The sequence below is a fragment of the Hemitrygon akajei genome, chromosome 12 (assembly GCF_048418815.1).
Source record: "Hemitrygon akajei chromosome 12, sHemAka1.3, whole genome shotgun sequence".
In the NCBI taxonomy this organism is placed as follows: domain Eukaryota; kingdom Metazoa; phylum Chordata; class Chondrichthyes; order Myliobatiformes; family Dasyatidae; genus Hemitrygon; species Hemitrygon akajei.
The window spans coordinates 41,845,081-41,862,415 of record NC_133135.1 but is presented as its reverse complement, the minus strand read 5'-3'; the positions used below and the strand labels follow the sequence as shown (position 1 = coordinate 41,862,415).

Sequence of the window (17,335 nt, the reverse complement as noted above, 5' to 3'; positions counted from 1 at the left end):
GATATTGATTAAAGGTGCTTTCCCACAAATGACAGACCCACCTTTTCACTTCCTAATTGATATACCTTTTAAGATTTAAAACAGAACAAAACAAAATCTACAACAGCCATGCCACATGAAACATTGTTTTCACAAAGTAATTTCACACACAGATGCATACACATTTTCATTGTGCAGAACAAAAGAATGCCCACCCTAAATTAGTTTTAATTAGTCTTGCCTTTTGAACTTCCTTTAGAAGGAGAGCTCCTGGGTGAAAAATTGTGGGAGTTGAGTAGCATCAATATATTTGAATATCCTTGGAAATGAAATGCATTGTATATGCTCCAAGTTCACAGTCCAACAGCTCTAAATCTAACTTTGGGCGAAAACATTGAGACTATTATAATCATTTGGGAAAGCCTTTGGCCTTCAGATTAAAATTTCAACAAAGACAGTAGTTTATGTTATGAATAATATAATTGTGGCTTAAGCCATGATTTTGGGGCAGGAATTTTTAACCTATTCAGAAAAGTAACACAACTTAGCGAGTTTGTGAATATTCAGTGATTAGATTGCTCAGTATCAGTTGTGGACCAGAAACTCAGTCAGTAGATTAATGATGGTGAAATGAGCTGAAGTTGATTTGAGGATAAATCCCTCTGAAAAATGTAAGGAGAAAATAATGCCCTTGCTTTTATAATATTTTCATTTTCAGCATCTTGAAGAGGGCATTCACCCTTAAAAAGTAGCATAATCACAAAACTGGAAAATCGCAGAAGGGAAAATGTTGACACGCCAGAGCAAAATGCTGCATTGACAATTTACTAAGCTGTTCAGTTGGAGACGAGATGTTCTGAACTGCTTCTGATTTGGGCAATGCACACAAAATGCTGGAGGAACTCAGTAGGCCAGGACGCATCTATAGAAAAATATACAGTCAATGTTTCAGGCCGAAACCCTTCAGCAGGACTGGCCTGCTGAGTTCCTCCAGCATTTTGTGTGTGTTGCTCGGATCTCCGGCATCTGCAGATTTTCTCTTGTTTGTGCTTCTGATTTGGATTCTTTGGGAGTTCTGATTCTTACAAATGAGAAAATAGGAAAAGCAGATGTTTTTACCTCAATTACTGTGACTGGCAACCAATAGGCATTATCATCATTTGCAGAGGTAGTTCAAGGACCAGACACAGTTCCAGAAATAGATCGAAAATATCCAGATTCATATGACTGGTTATATAATAAATAATTCATTAAACATCTAATATTTTTGCCAGATTTTAATTTGTGTAACTTCAGTTAATAAAATACATGACATAAAATGTAGATTATTTCCTCAAAGCATTAAAAGCAAAACAATTTCAGGACCCTGGAGTTGAAATTATGCAGTCAGTATATACATCCTTTTATTAACAACCAACCACTTGTGCGACTGAGCATGTGAATAAAATTCTGAGAAATGGGTATTATTTGCCTTGGTATCACATCACTTCATGTGATGTATTAGTCATATGCTTGACTGACCTTGAATGAAGGTCTTTGTGGAGCCAAAACTTTAAGCTGACCCATCTAATGAAGCTTCAAAGCTGGCTTCTTTCCTTCATTTCTGGCAAGCGATCAATTTTGGTCTCAAAGTTTGTGTTTCAATGGTGAGAATTTTTTTTCCATTTATGGCATCCCCTGTTAGCATGAACTATGATCAATTTTTCCAGTTATATAACAGCACAGGCTGAACCCCATGCAAAATGATCTCCTTTTCCTTTCAATTAACCACGTTACCCACATTTCCATAACTGTATTGCATACTTTACCAGTGTGATAACCTTCATTTTTACTGTCCACCAGCATCAGGGCAGAGTCAACTGTTTTCTCAGCTTATTTAATAAATTGGTTCCCAAAAGTTAAATATCAATATAAATCACAGTGTTACAGAGCTTGATTGGAAAAAAATGGACACATTTACTACCCATTCTCGATTACTACTTATCGCTATCAATTATTTTGACAATATTATGGCCAAGTGAGTATAGGAAGAAAAATTCAAAGTTATGATAATGTTCAGTATAAGAGACAGTGGCCTTTGCATATTTATACAATGCTTTGCTTCTCTTTAGTGCAATCTGTGCCAAAATGCTCTTCCTCTCATTGACACAATATATTTTTCCATTGTACAATGTACATTGTACATTTTTCCATTTTTCCATTCTTGCATTTTCTTTTGTTTTGAATGGATGTCAATATTGTGCAAAAATGTTAGTTGTAACAGGACAACACAAAATCTGTGCCTAATTTGAGCAACTTAGCCTATGAAGTTTCTGGCTATTTCTGATACAGCCTGGAAGCACTCTTGGGCAACCTAATTGATTATGCTGAAGGGAATTTGGCTGGTTTACAAGATACCTCAAGAGAACATATGAATCCCCTGGCCAGCAACATTGATGTTTCCTTTGGGCATATGAATATCCCCAATGTGTACAGAAGATGATCTGAGAATGTTTTGTACAGTAGTATAAATGAGGTGAGGTAGAACTACAGCTGCATTTTTCTTCATCATACTGTGTTCAGAGCAAGCACTCCCTCCACAAGGTCGAAGCCGTTTTATGTTCCATGTTTTACTCTATTTCTTACTTTTTGAGATCTTCTGCCAAATGTTCCTCTCTCTGCTTACACATTTCTGCTCGGATTGCCTCACATGTGTAGGTGATTTCCAGAGCTCATCAAGTAATGAATCAGGGAGCCAAGCACACTGCCTTCCAGATGCTAGCAGCATTTATACTTTGCTAGCAAAAGGAATATTAATGTTTTCCAGGAAACTCCAGTACTATTGCAGATAATTACAGATGGCTTGACTTGAGATTGAAGGCTTTCAAACTGTGCACTTGTCACTTCAAACTTAGAACAATTGATGTGAATGACCCTAAGACATAGAAGCAGAATTAGGCCATTCAGCCCATCGAGTCTGCGCCTCCATTCCATCATGTCTGATCCCAGATCCCACTCAACCCCATGCACCTGCCTTCTGCTGTCTGCTTCCAGTGTTGCTGGCCAGGGGATTCATATGTTCTCTTGAGATATCCTTTGATGCCCTGACCAATCTGGAAACTCAATTTTTGCTCTAAATATACCCGTGGCCTTGATCTCCACCGCATTCTGTAACAGGACATTCCACAGATTTACTGCTCTCTGGCTAAAAAATTTCCTCCTTACCACTGTTTTAAAGAACCACCCCTCAATTTTGAGTTGGCCCCCACCATAGGAAACTTTCGCTCCACATCCACACTACGTAGTCCTTTCAACATTTGGTAGGTTTCAATGAGATCTGCCCGCATTCTCCTAAATTCTAATGAATACAGGCCCAAAGCTGCCAAACACTCCTCCTATGTTAACCCCTTCATTCCCAGAATCATCCTCATGAACTGCCTTTGCACTCTGTCCAATGACAACCCCGAAACTGCCAACAATACTCAACATGCAACCTGACTGGCATCATATAAAGCCTCAGTATTATCTCCTTGTTTTTATATTCTGCTCCCCTTGAAATGACTGCCAACATTGCTTTACCATATTCAGGATATTGTGGACGTGTTCAGAAACATTGCCGACCCTGGCACCTGGGACGCAAACTACTATCGGTATTTCATTTTCACATCCACAGTCACCTATGGTCCCCCTGACTATAGAGTTCCTATCACTGCTGCCATCCTCTTCAGTTCCCTTATCTTCTGAGCCACAGAGCCAGACTCAGTGCCAGAGGCACGGCTGCTGTTGCCTCCCCCCAAGCAGTACGCAAAATGGAGTACTTACACAATGGAGTGCTTTGTAACGAGAATCCAGGTTGAACATGAAACATTAAGTCGACAATTATAAAATTGTTTCACCAGCTTTAATAGAATTAGAATCAGATCATCAACTAAGTAAATTTGACAGAAAGAATTGTTTTTTTAATCAGATATATCAAGTCAAAGTAAATTTATTATTAATTTACACATATGTCACCATATATGACATTGAGATTCAATTTCTTGCAGGCATTCATAATAAAACAAACAGATACAATAGAATCTATGAAAAACTGCACACAAATATAGTCTGACACAGCCAATGTGCCAAAAAAAAACAATCTGTGCAAATATAGCACTAATAATAATAATAATAATAATAATAATAATGATAAATAAATAAATACATACATACATACCAAGAACATGAGTTGTCGAGTGCTTGAAAGAGAGTCTGTGATTGTGGAATTGGTACAGAGTTGAGGGGAGTGAAGTTATCCGCACTCACTCAGGGTAATATATAGCTGTTTCTGAACTTGGTGATGTGGGAACTAAGCCTCCTGCCCTCCTTCCTGATGACAGCAGTGAGAAGAGAGCATGACTTGGATGGTAGAGGGTGCTTTGGAGGGCAGTATCCACCCCTTTCTGTGAGCTTTTCCGTTCTGGTGCATCGGTGTTCGCCATCAGGCTGTGATGCAATCAGTCAGGGTACTCTCCACTGTGCGTCTGTAAAGGTTGTCAAAGTTACCGATGACATGCTGAATCTGTGCAAACTTCTAAGAAAGTAGAGACATTGTCATGCTTCTTTTATTATGGCACTTAGGTGCCGGTCCCAGAACAGATCCTGTGATGTGATTACACCAAGGAAGTTAAGGTTACTGACTCTCTTCAGCTGCAATCCTCTTAGAGCTGAGCACAAGTACTTCCAAATAGAGATCTAATTTGTGTTGTTATGAAACATAATGATACTCAAGCCCTGTTATTAGTTGTTGTTCCAGCACAGTCAATGGGCAAAGCTTTATTAGGATCCATCTCTTGGCAGTGGTGGAGAAAGTATTGTTTGTTACAGAGATCAAACCAATTGGATCAAAGAAGGGAAACAAGATTTCAGTGTTCTGTTATAGTGCAGATAGGCCAGCTGACATAGTGCTATCAATTATCAGATTCCCCCCCCCCCCCCTTAATTAAAGACATTGATGAAGGTAGAGCAATGGATGTTGTGTATATGGATTTCAGCAAGGCATTTGATAAGGTTCTCCATGCAAGGCTCCTTCAGGAAGTAAGGAGGCATGGGATCCAAGGAGACTTTGCTGTGTGGACCCAGAACTGGCTTGCCCACAGAAGGCAAAGGGTGGCTGTAGATGGTTCGTGTTCTGCATGGAGGTTGGTGACCAGTGGTGTTCCGCACCTCTTTGTGATTTTTATAAATGACCTGGATGAAGAAGTAGAAGGGTGTGTTAGTAAGTTTGCTGATGACACAAAGGTTGGGGTGTTGTGGACAGTCTGGAAGGTTGTCAGAGGTTACAGTGGGACATCGATAGGATGCAGAACTGGGCTGAGAAGTGGCAGATGGACTTCAACCCAGATAAGTGTGAAGTGGCTCATTTCGGTGGGTTAATTTTGAAGACAGAATGTAATATTAATGGCAAAACTTGGCAGTGTGGAGGATCAGAGAGATCTTGGGGTCCATGTCCATAGGACACTGAAAGCTGCTGTGTTGGTTGACAGTGTTGTTAAGAAGGCATATGGTGTGTTGGCATTCATCAACTGTGGGATTGAGTTCTAGAGTGGCGAGGTAATGTTACAGTATATAAGACCTTGCTCAGACCCCAATTGGAGTACTGTGTTCAGTTCAGGACACCTCACTACAGGAATGATATGGATACTATAGAGAGGGTGCAGAGGATATTTACAAGGATGTTGCTTGGATTGGAGGGTGTACCTTATGAGAATAGGTTGAGTGAACTTGGCCTTTTCCCCTTGGAGCAACAGAGGATGAGAGGTGACTTGATAAATGATGAGGGGCATTGATCGTGCCAGAGGCATAACACAAGGCTAACACAAGGGGACATAGTTTTAAGGTGCTTGGAAATAGGTACCGAGGGAATGTCAGGGGTAAGTTTTCACATAGATAGATAGATACTTTATTCATCCCCATGGGGAAATTCAACTTTTTTCCAATGTCCCATACACTTGTTGTAGCAAAACTAATTACATACAATACTTAACTCAGTAAAAAAATATGATATGCATCTAAATCACTATCTCAAAAAGCATTAATAATAGCTTTTAAAAAGTTCTTAAGTCCTGGCGGTAGAATTGTAAAGCCTAATGGCATTGGGGAGTATTGACCTCTTCATCCTGTCTGAGGAGCATTGCATCGATAGTAACCTGTCGCTGAAACTGCTTCTCTGTCTCTGGATGGTGCTATGTAGAGGATGTTCAGAGTTATCCATAATTGACCGTAGCCTACTCAGCGCCCTTCGCTCAGCTACCGATGTTAAACTCTCCAGTACTTTGCCCACGACAGAGCCCGCCTTCCTTACCAGCTTATTAAGACGTGAGGCGTCCCTCTTCTTAATGCTTCCTCCCCAACACGCCACCACAAAGAAGAGGGCGCTCTCCACAACTGACCTATAGAACATCTTCAGCATCTCACTACAGACATTGAATGACGCCAACCTTCTTAGGAAGTACAGTCGACTCTGTGCCTTCCTGCACAAGGCATCTGTGTTGGCAGTCCAGTCTAGCTTCTCGTCTAACTGTACTCCCAGATACTTGTAGGTCTTAACCTGCTCCACACATTCTCCATTAATGATCACTGGCTCCATATGAGGCCTAGATCTCCTAAGAGATCTCATAGAGAGTGGTGGATGCAAAGAATGCACTGCCAGCAACGGTAGTAGAGGCGGATATAATAGAGTCTTTTCAGAGCCTCTTAGATAGGTACATGGAGCTTAGAAAAATAGAGGGCTATGCTCTAGGGAAATTCTAGGCAGTTTCTAGAGTAGGTTACATGGTCGGCACAACATTGTGGGCTGAAGGACCTGTATTGTACTGTAGATTTTCTATGTTTCTATGTTACATCAAAACGTATTATTAAGTGCATCATTTGCATCAAATGTAATCCCTGAGACTTGTGCTGGACAGCCTGCAAGTGTCACCACCCTGGACGGATAAAATAGGGTCTTTTCAGAGCCTCTTGGATAGATACATGGAGCTTAGAAAAATAGAGGTCTGTGTGCTAGGGAAATTCTAGGCAGTTTCTAGAGTAGGTTACATGGTCAGCACAACATTGTGGGCTGAAGGGCCTGTATTGTGCTGTAGATTTTCTATGTACTGTGTTCTTAATCTAACCCACACTTACCCACTTCTCCACTTTCATGACCAACTCCAAAACAAACATTGCCTTATTAGGTCCACCAGCTGCAATTTAATGGTGTCAATCTTATCAAGTCAAGTCAAGTCAAGTCAACTTTATTGTCATTTCGACCATAACTGCTGGTACAGTGCATAGTAAAAATGAGACAACGTTTTTCAGGACCATGGTGTTACATGACACAGTACAAAAAACTAGACTGAACTACGTAATTAAAAAAAACAGAGAAAGCTGCTCTAGACTACAGACCTACACAGGACTGCATAAAGTGCACAAAAACAGTGCAGGCATTACAATGAATAATAAACAGGACAGTAGGGCAAGGTGTCAGTCCAGGCTTCAGGTACTGAGGAGTCTGATAGCTTGAGGGAAGAAACTGTTACATAGTCTGGTCGGGAGAGCCCGAATGCTTCGGAGCCTTTTCCCAAACGGCAGGAGGGAGAAGAGATTGTATGAAGGGGTGCATGGGGTCCTTCATAATGCTGTTTCCTTTGCGGATGCAGCGTGTAGTGTAAATGTGATGGCAGGAAGAGAGACCCCGATGATCTTCTCAGCTGACCTCACTATCCGCTGCAGGGTCTTGCGATCCGAGATGGTGCAATTTCCGAACCAGGCAGTATTAATAAGCATTAATACTTACATTAGGTAGGTTCATTTTTGGCCATTTAAAATTAATATCTTTTTCCACCATCCATGGGACAAGGAATGAAATGTATTGTCTCCATAAAAAAATAATGTAACTTTCACATCACCTTCCCCAATAACTGGATGAAGAGAGCTTTTCAAGTAATCTCCATGCTTCACATGTTATGGAACTCAGTGTCACTGGATGTTTTATGGCATGTTTTAGACCAATGTTTGTGTTTCGTTTCAGATAGATATTTAATAGATGTGGCAAAGAAAGCCATCTGTAGGCTGTAATTCTTCCACCACTTTACTGCAAGCTGTAAGAAATTATTGCAATCAGAAGTGAAAAGTAAAAATGGTTAAACACGTCTGTTGTTGCTCCTTTCCGTGCCTTGTAGCGCACCAGGTGGCAACCTTGCTGTTTCTTTAGCAGTTTTGTCCATTTTTTTATGAGGCCAAGTTGCTAGCTCACCACACAACCCAGCACAGATGGAGCAACATGTTGGCTGGATTTGAACCCGGGACCACTCACCTCAAAGAACGATGCAGATGCCACTACACCACTAGCCAGCTATCATTCTAGTTGGATTATATTTATTGTGTTCTGGAATGAAAGGAGGTGGAAGATATTTAAAATTTTATTTTTGAATGTGGTTATGTAAAACATTAATTATGATTGCGATGGGTGCCAAATAAGCAGGATCAACGTCTGTACATGTTTCTAGTTGCCCTTGAAAATGTAGCGTTGTTTATTGGAAACATTGGAGCCTTTAAGATAAATGGGCCTTTGCAGATGAGAGTTTCAAAACTCTGATACATCAGCAATAAAGAAATGTGAATATACACTCAGGGGCCAATTCATTAGGTCTCCTGTATCTGCACACCACTGTTGTACCGTGTGGTTGTATGAGTACTCTCGCCTTCCTGTCAGCTTGAACCAATCTCCTCTGATCTCTCTCATTAACTAGGCATTGTTGCCCACACAACTGCAGCTCACTGGATGTTTTTTGCTTCTTGCACCATTCTCTGTAAACTCTAGAGAGGCTGTTGTGTGTGAAAATTCCAGGAGATCAGCAGTTTCTCAGTTACTCAAACCATCCTGTCTTGCACCAACAACCATTCAGATCACATTTCTTCCCCAGTCTGTTGTTTGCTCTGAATAACAACTGAACCTGTTGACCACACGTGCATCCTTTTATGCATTGAGTTACTGCCACATGATTGGCTGATTAGATATTTGCATTAATATCCAACTGTAAGTGATGCTACAAAGTATACCTTGGCAAACACGAGGAAATCTGCAGATGCTGGAAATTCAAGCAACACACACAAAATGCTGGTGGAACACAGCAGGCCGGGCAACATCTATAGAGAGATGCAGTGTTGACGTTTCGGGCCAAGACCCTTCATCAGGACTAACTGAAAGGAAAGATAGTAAGAGATTTGAAAGTAGGAGGGGGAGGGGCACATGCGAAATGACAAGTTTTCTGATGTTGCACACTTGTGGTGTGGCATTAGATTTGTTGTGGTGTTGATCAGACCCACTGTTTTGTTATGGCTGTGTTAATGATGATAGAAGGGAAACATTTTAGTGTACAGAAGAAATTGTGTTGTTGATTGCCTTTTAAACATGGAGAAACAGAATGCCAGCCTGTAATGTTTTGGTACTGGATTATTATTGCCACATATGCCATGATGCAGTGAAAAGCTTGTCTTGCATACTGCTTCTGCAGATCAACTCATTACACAGTGCATTCAGCACGGGTAAAACAGTAACAATACCGAACCAGGCATAAAGTGCAGTCCAGATAGACTATAAAGTGGGAAGATCATAATGAGCCAGGAGTCCACCTTATTGTACAAGAAGTTCATTCAGAAGTCTTACAACAATGGGATAGAAGCTGTTCTTGAGCCTGGTCATACATGCTTTAAGGCTTTTGTATCTTTTACCTGATGGGAGAGGGGAGAAGAGAGAATGTCTGGTGTGTGTGTGGGGAGGGGGAGTCTTTGATTATCCTGGCTGCTTTACGGAGGCAGCTAGAAGTGTGGAGGGGAGGCTGGTTGCTGTGATGTGCTATGTCCAAAATTGCAGTTGCTTGCAGTCATGTGGAGAGCATTTGCCATGCCAAGACATCATGCATCTAGACAGAATGTTTTTTAAGGCGAATTGATAAGAAATGTAAGAATCAGTGGGGACATGCCTCCTAAGGAAGTAGAGACGCTAGTGAGTTTTCTTGGCCACGACATCAATGTGGTAGGACCAGAACAGGCTTCTGGTGATGTTCACTCCTACGCACTTGAAGATCTCAATCTTCTTAACTTCAACACTGTTGATGTAAACAGGACCATGTGCTCAGCCCCATTCCAAAGTCAATAATCAGCTCTTTTGTTTTATTGACATTCAGGAAAAGGTTACGGACCCTGGGTAAAAGTGGCAAATTTCCTTCTCTGAAGGACATTGTTGAAGCAAACTCTCTTTCATGACAATCTCACAGACTCATGGCTCTTATTATCGATTTTGGCTTTCTATTCCAGATTTATTTAATTAGCTAAATTTAATATCACCAAATGGTGCAATTTGAAATCACTCATCCAGGCATTTTGTTTGCTAGTCCAGTAACATGAGTACTATCCTATTATTCCCACTTGCATGAGATTGAAAGAAATAAAGAACAACATTTGCAGAATACCTTTAACCTCAGGATTTTCTCAAGCACTTCCCAAGCAATGTTGTGCTTTTGGAAGTGTCACAATTACATTCTGTGAAAACTGTTGTAAATATTAAACAAGTAATATCCCAAAGACAGCAGTCATAAAATGACCAGATAATCTGTTCTGTGCTTATGATTAATTGATTTTGCCATGAGTGTTGTTAGGGAATTATGAGAACCGCCTAATTTGCTTCTATATACACCTATTGGGTTACTTAAAGGCAAGACGCAAGATAGTTGGTTAAGATAATTATTCTACTTAAAGTTAATACAGCACCTACCTCATTGTCAGACTAAGAAATGCTCCTGATTAAACATCCAGACTGAAACTTGCTTGATTCAAGGTCTCAACCCAGAAAGTCGGCAACTCCTTCAACTCCTTCCTAACAACCCCCCCCCCCCCGCCCCCACAAATGCTGCTCGACCCGTTGAATTGCCCAGCAGCTTGATTTCGTTTCAGATTTCAGCATCTAAAAACTCTTGTGTGCTTTGTCAGGCTAGACTGATTGCGCTCTGGCAGGGGATTTGAACCCATAACATTCTAACTTAAGCTTTGAAGTAGTGTTGCCAAGGCTATGTCAGTCTCATGTTTGTACTGCAGCCTATGACATAAGCTCTACCACAGGCTTGATCACTGAGGAAATTATATATAATTCAAAATGGGATGTCTAGTATATGCATTTAGAAGGTAATTTTTTGCATGTTATTGAAAGAAATTCTATTGAGCAAACTAAAGGTGATTCCGATGTTATGGCTGTTTGGTTAATGAATATATGCCCTTAGAGCATTCACAAATCACTACCCAAAAATTTGGGATGTGGAATAAAATTAACTCTTTAGGAATTTATGTGTGTGGTGGTGGCATCCGTCGGTCTCGAGAGACCATGGATCTGCACCTGGAGTTTCCAGGGCGCAGGCCTGGGCAGGGTTGTATGGGAGACCGGCAGTTGCCCAAGCTGCAGGCCTTCCCCTCTCCACGCCATCGATGCATTATAATGCTTTCTGACTGTTTACTGGAAATGCAATACCCCAACACAAGCAGAACTACAGTAGTGTTAATCAGGACACATCAGGACCAGTACATTTTGGCTCAATTAAGCCACTGCCCGAATTAGCCAAAGTTTCATGAAAGTTAAAAATGTATAAAAAAGATAAACTGCTCTTTAACTGAGTAACAAATTACGTATTTCAATGAAATACAGAACTAATTAGAACACTATCAACACTACCATAGTACTATAAAACTGTGCTTTAGTGGCTAATAGTTACCGACAGAGGAATTCATTCAGTGTACACCTTCTTTTGATTGACTGTAAATGAATAAAATCGGCACAGACATCTAGTGTAGAAAATGGACTGTCTTCATTCAGTGCTATGGATGAATGCATCCTCCAAATCTTCATTTCATTGTAACATCCATTCAGCATAAAATTCAGCATGCAACTGACACTATTTAAAAACTGTTTGCTCTAATCCACTCCGTGTCTAACAGACACACAGTGCAGACAGCTGAGGCTAGTTAGAAACTGCTCAGCCAGTCTCCTACCCAAATTATGTGGCACAGTATCCCAAATAAACGAAGGAAATCCTGGCTATTTTCTTGATTTGTTTTTGTTCTTCAAGAGTTGTCCCAATAAGCGTGTCCCCTGGTTTGCCGATGGCTAAATTAACCATTATCCGCTGTATCTGTAACTATTATTTTTGTATGGTTTGAGAGTCTTTAGAGTCCATCAACAAAGAACAGTGTATGAAAAGTGTTAGCAACAATTTATCACACCTGAAGGATCTTCTCTTGAGCTTTCATTTTCCTCTGGTGCGATCTGGTTATTCGTTGGCATCGACAGACGTGACTGGATAAAGTGAGGAATGGGTATGGAGCATCCTGAGACTAGTGTTCAGGCCAGCTGAAGTGAGCAGAGATAAGACCACTGTAATAAACAAAACAAACATACCTCTTGTGAGTTTAGCCATGATCAAGATAGATTATTTTGCGTGGTTCGTGAGCAAAACAAATAAAAGTGAGCTGTCCTAACAGAAAAGAATTATCCATACCCAGTTGTATTTCAATGGCTCCTTCTCTTATTACAAGCCAGACTTTTGCTCTGTGTATTTCAAAGCATTTTTGTGGCAAGAATGGTTGGAACAATTTTGTTTCTGTGTTTCAGATCAGCTTGGTTACTCGTTAATTGCAAGATATGGTGTTAAAATGCTCCCAGGAACAGAGCTGCCCTCAGTTACCTTTACCTTCTCACTGGAACACCATTGCATGGTTCCTTTCTGCATGGGACCATTGAACAATGTTACCGAATCAGACAGAGAAAGAAATGTCAGCTACCAAACAAATGATGTTAAGCCAAGAGAGTGAGGAAATAGCAGCAGTTACACAACATCTGTCTTTTTTGAAGTTTTTAAGTTTCACTTGCACTTCTCGTGGTATATCACAATTACTTTGTTAAGCTATGATGTGAGGAGTGTTATTTACTTAGCAGTAATTTGCCTTTTCTCACCATTTGTAAAAATTATTTGGATTCTGTTCCAAAAAGACTAATTGATTTCAAAACATTGCAAAGGCAGAGTGAAGTCAGCAGTTATTTAAATTCAACAAAAGTAACACATCAAAATTCTATTTGTACAAATCTCCCTACAGCTTGAATTTGAATCATATGGCTGACAACGCTGATTTAGCAAGAAAAATGTATTAATGTGAGCTAGACCATTTGTTAGTGAGTGAAACTGTGAGTTTTGTACACCAGATATGAAACTTTCACAGAATACTTGATTTTGTAACATACTTATAGAGGCATTTATGCATCACCTCATATGACCGTTACAAGTTGGCTTTATGGCATGATATCTTCAACAAAGCAATGTACAGCAATAGTGTACCTTGGAAACATGTACAGGAACATGATAACCAACTTGCACATAATTAGCTTCTGCAAACAGAAATTAAGAGATAATCTTTAAATGCCCATAGATAGAGTTTAAATATTAACCATAGAACGGTAGAGCACAGTTCAGGCCTTTTATGCCAACCTTTTAACCTACTGTAAAAGTGAATGCTGTTTGGGCGTAGTGGCTAGCATAACACTATTACAGTGGCAGAGACACGGGTTCAATTCCCCCTGCTGCCTGGAAGGAGTTTCTACATGGGGTTCCTCTGGACACTCATGAGTTCCTCATGTTCCAAAGGTGTCCCGTTTAAAAGGTTAATTGGTCATATGGGTGTAATTGGGTGGCATGAGCCTGTTGGGCTTGAAGAGCCTGCTACCGTGCTGTATCTCAAGGCAAAGTAAATAAATAAGCAATCTAACTCTTCTCTCCTGTAGAATTCCCCATTTTACTTTCATCCATCTGCTTATCTAAGAGTTTTTTAAAGGTTCTAATGTATACAGTTACCACAGGCAAGACGCAGTGCATTCCACACACCCAACACTCTCTGTGTTTAAAAAAACAACTCTGATACCCCAGTATATTGTCCTCCAATCACCTTAAATTGATGCCCTCTTATATTATCCAATTCCACCCTGGGAAAGAGGTGCTGCCTGTCTACTCTACGCATGCCTCTTCTCATTTTATACACCTCTATCAAGTCACCTCTTATCCTCCTTCGCTCCAAAAAGGAAAGCCAGAGATCACTCAACTTCTATTAAAAAAGGGAGCACTTGACTTCTAAGATGAAGTACATTCCCTACTTTAATCAAAAGTGTACATTTACTCAGTGGCCACTTTATTAGGTACACTAGTACATCTGCTCATTAATACAAATAGTTAATCAGCTAAACAGATTCAGTTGTTGCTCAGACCAAACATCAGAATGAGGAAGAAATGTGATCTAAGTGACTTTGACTATGGAATGATTGTTGGTGCTAGATGGGATGGTTTGAGTCTCTCAGAAAATGCTGTTGCCCTAGGATTTTCACACACAAGTCTCTAGAGTTTACAGAGAATGTGATCAACCAAAAGCATCCAGTGAGAGGAAATTTTGTGGGTGAAAATGACTTGTTAATGAGAGAGATCAGAGGAGAATGGCCAGACTGGTTCAAGCTGACGGAAAGGCGACAGTAACTCAAATAATCATGTGTTTAAACAGTGGTGTACAGAAGAGCATCTCTGGGTGCACATGTCAAACGTGCTGGTGTACCTAATTAAGTAGATACACCAGTGTTTTGTTCTGACTATCAAATGGTAATTGAAAATTAGGACATTCTGCTTACTTCAGAATTAAAATAGTTATTGTGAAATATTCTTCATCCCCCACTGAGTTTACTTACACAAATGTATAGACATCAAGACAAAACCCAGCACTGCTGAATACTCTGTGTATTTCATCTCAGTCTCAGTCTTACCTCGACTTTGGTTTTGTTCCTGGTGGGTAGGTGGGTTCAGGAAACTTTCAAACACCATCTTACTCCCAGTTTCAGTTGCCAGTCAGGGCAGGAATAAGATGATGGTACCTCTTCTCTGAAATTCCAAAATCAGAAAACCACTGAAATCTGAATTTTTTGAGTGCTGACGTGACGTCACAAATGGGAAATTCCACAAGGCCCTGGGAGGGTTCCCAGGCAATGCATAAGTCTCTGAACAGAAGTTAATGAAAAAAAATAGAAGCACTGCATAAAGCAAGAACTGACGATCTTGATTGTGTACTGAAAGAGTGGATTTTGTCAGTATCAGGGTGAACATATGCCCCTTAACAGTATGCTCATTGCGAAACAAGCAAAGATTTATCATGACTAACTGCAAGTTGAAGGTAATTGTGAATTCTCAGCAAGCTGGTTGCAGAAATTTAAGGAAAGAAACAGCATTAAATTTTTAAAAACAAAGCAGCAGAGAAATTCATGATGTGTTTTAAAGATTGTTGCAGAGAAAATCTAATGCCAGAACGTCTACAATGCTGATTGTTCTTATACCTTGCATAAAACCTTAAAAAATAAAACTATAACCTTTTAATCAAAACTCATGTAGGTGTAGAGTGAAACCCTGCCATTGTCGTTGTTTAACAGCTGATTCAGGTATTCTCCTGATGTTGCTGCGTTGCTTTGGTTACCCTGCACACATTAGATTTTCATTATATTAATTGTATGTAATATATTTTACTGTTAGGTACATATGTATGATGAGTAAGTGTAAGACAAAGTCTGCTTACCAATAGCACATAAATTCAGAGTCAGAAATGACGGTGATCCCAGGCTACCTCATTTGTTCATTTGTCATGTGCCATGTTGTATGACATTGGTGATCATGGTCTTTCCATGACCATGATTGTTCTCGACAACTTTTTCTACAGTTGTGGTTTGCCATTGAAGCCTCCTGGACAGTGTCTTTACAAGATGGGTGACCCCAGCCATGATCAAAACTCTTCAGAGATTGTCTGCCTGGCATCAGTGGTTGCATAACCAGGACTTGAGATATGCACCAGCTGCTCATATGACCACCCACCACCCACCACCTGCTCTCTTGGCTTCACATCACTCTGATTGGGGGGGGGGGGGGTGCTAATCAAGTGCTACATCTTGTCCAAGGGTGACAGTGGAGGTACATCTCCTTTGGTAAAGATGTATCGCCACCCCACCATCCATTATATATTCCAAAATCTGAAAAAATCACAAATCCGAAACCAGACATTTTGGATAAGGGGTACTCAACCTGGACAGATGAATGAGTAGCTATAAGGGGCAGGGTTTCAAATTTCTGGACCTTTGGGATCTTTTCCGAGGAAGATATGACCTGTACAACATGGATGGGTATACCTGAACCTGAAGGGGATCAATATCATTGCAGGCCAGTTTGCTAGAATTGGTCGGGGGTGGGGTGGGGTTTAAACTAAGTTGGTAGAGGGATGGAAATTGGAGTGATAGAGCTGAGGATGGGCACTTGGTATACAGGTTGATGAGGTGTATAGTGAGGCTGTGAAATTGGACAGGCAGATGATGGGGCAAAATTGCAGTCAGTGGAATGAAATGAAATGGAACATGGTGGCAAAGTTGAAAAGGGTGATGAATACAGGTTCTATATTTGAATGCACGCAGTACAGGGCATGAGGTAGATGATCTTATAGTGAAGTTAGGGATTGGTAGCTTTGACGTCGTGGGCATCACTAAGATGTTGCTGAAAGATGATCATAGTTCAGAGCTTAACATCCCAGGATACATCTTGTATCGAAAGGATGGGCAGGTAGGAAGAGGGGTTGGGGTGTCGCTGTTGGTAAATTAAAAAGAAATCAAATCCTTATTAAGAGGTGAGATAGGATTGGACAATGTAGAATCCTTGTGGACAGAGTTAAGAAACTACAAGGGTAAAAAGACACTGATGGGAGTTATAAACAGGCCACTGAACAGTAGTCAGGATGTGGGATATAAATTTCAATGGAAAACCAAAAAGGCATGTAATAAAGATAATGTTACGATAGTCATGGGGGACATCGATATGCAGGTAGATTAGGAGAGAAGATTTGTAGAATGCCTATGAGTTGGCTTTATAGAGCAGCTTGTGGTTGAGCCCACTAGGGCAAGGCAATTCTGGATTGGGTGTTGTGTAATTAAATAAATTTGATTAGGGAGCTTAAGCTAAAGGAACCCTAAGGAGGCAGTTGTCATAAAATGCTGGAATTCACCCTGCAGTTTGAGAGGGAGAAAGTAATTTTAAAGTAATATTACGTTAAAGTAAAGTAACATTACAGTGAAGTAAAGGGAATTACAGAGGCATGAGAGAGGAGCTAACCAAAGTTGATTCAAAGTGACCACTAGCAGGGATGCCGGCAGGAACACTAGCAATGGCTGGAGTTTTCTGGGAGCAATATGGAAGGCATGGGATAGATGCATCCCAAAGATGAAGTAGTATTCTAAAGGGAGGATGTGGTA

At 40.5% G+C, this 17,335-nt stretch overlaps 1 protein-coding gene and 1 long non-coding RNA gene across 3 annotated transcripts in view; one reads left to right on the top strand and one right to left on the bottom strand.

The window, feature by feature from the left end:
• The window catches only part of pik3r3b (phosphoinositide-3-kinase, regulatory subunit 3b (gamma)), a 577,180-nt gene that overhangs the window by 445,625 nt on the left and 114,220 nt on the right, over positions 1 to 17,335 (top strand). The gene's annotated exons all lie outside the window — the stretch shown is intronic.
• Positions 3,931 to 10,851, bottom strand: LOC140736930 (uncharacterized). Its single transcript, XR_012101026.1, has 2 exons — positions 10,754 to 10,851; positions 3,931 to 5,187 (listed from the first exon to the last, which is right to left on the bottom strand). It is a non-coding gene; the product is annotated as an uncharacterized lncRNA (long non-coding RNA).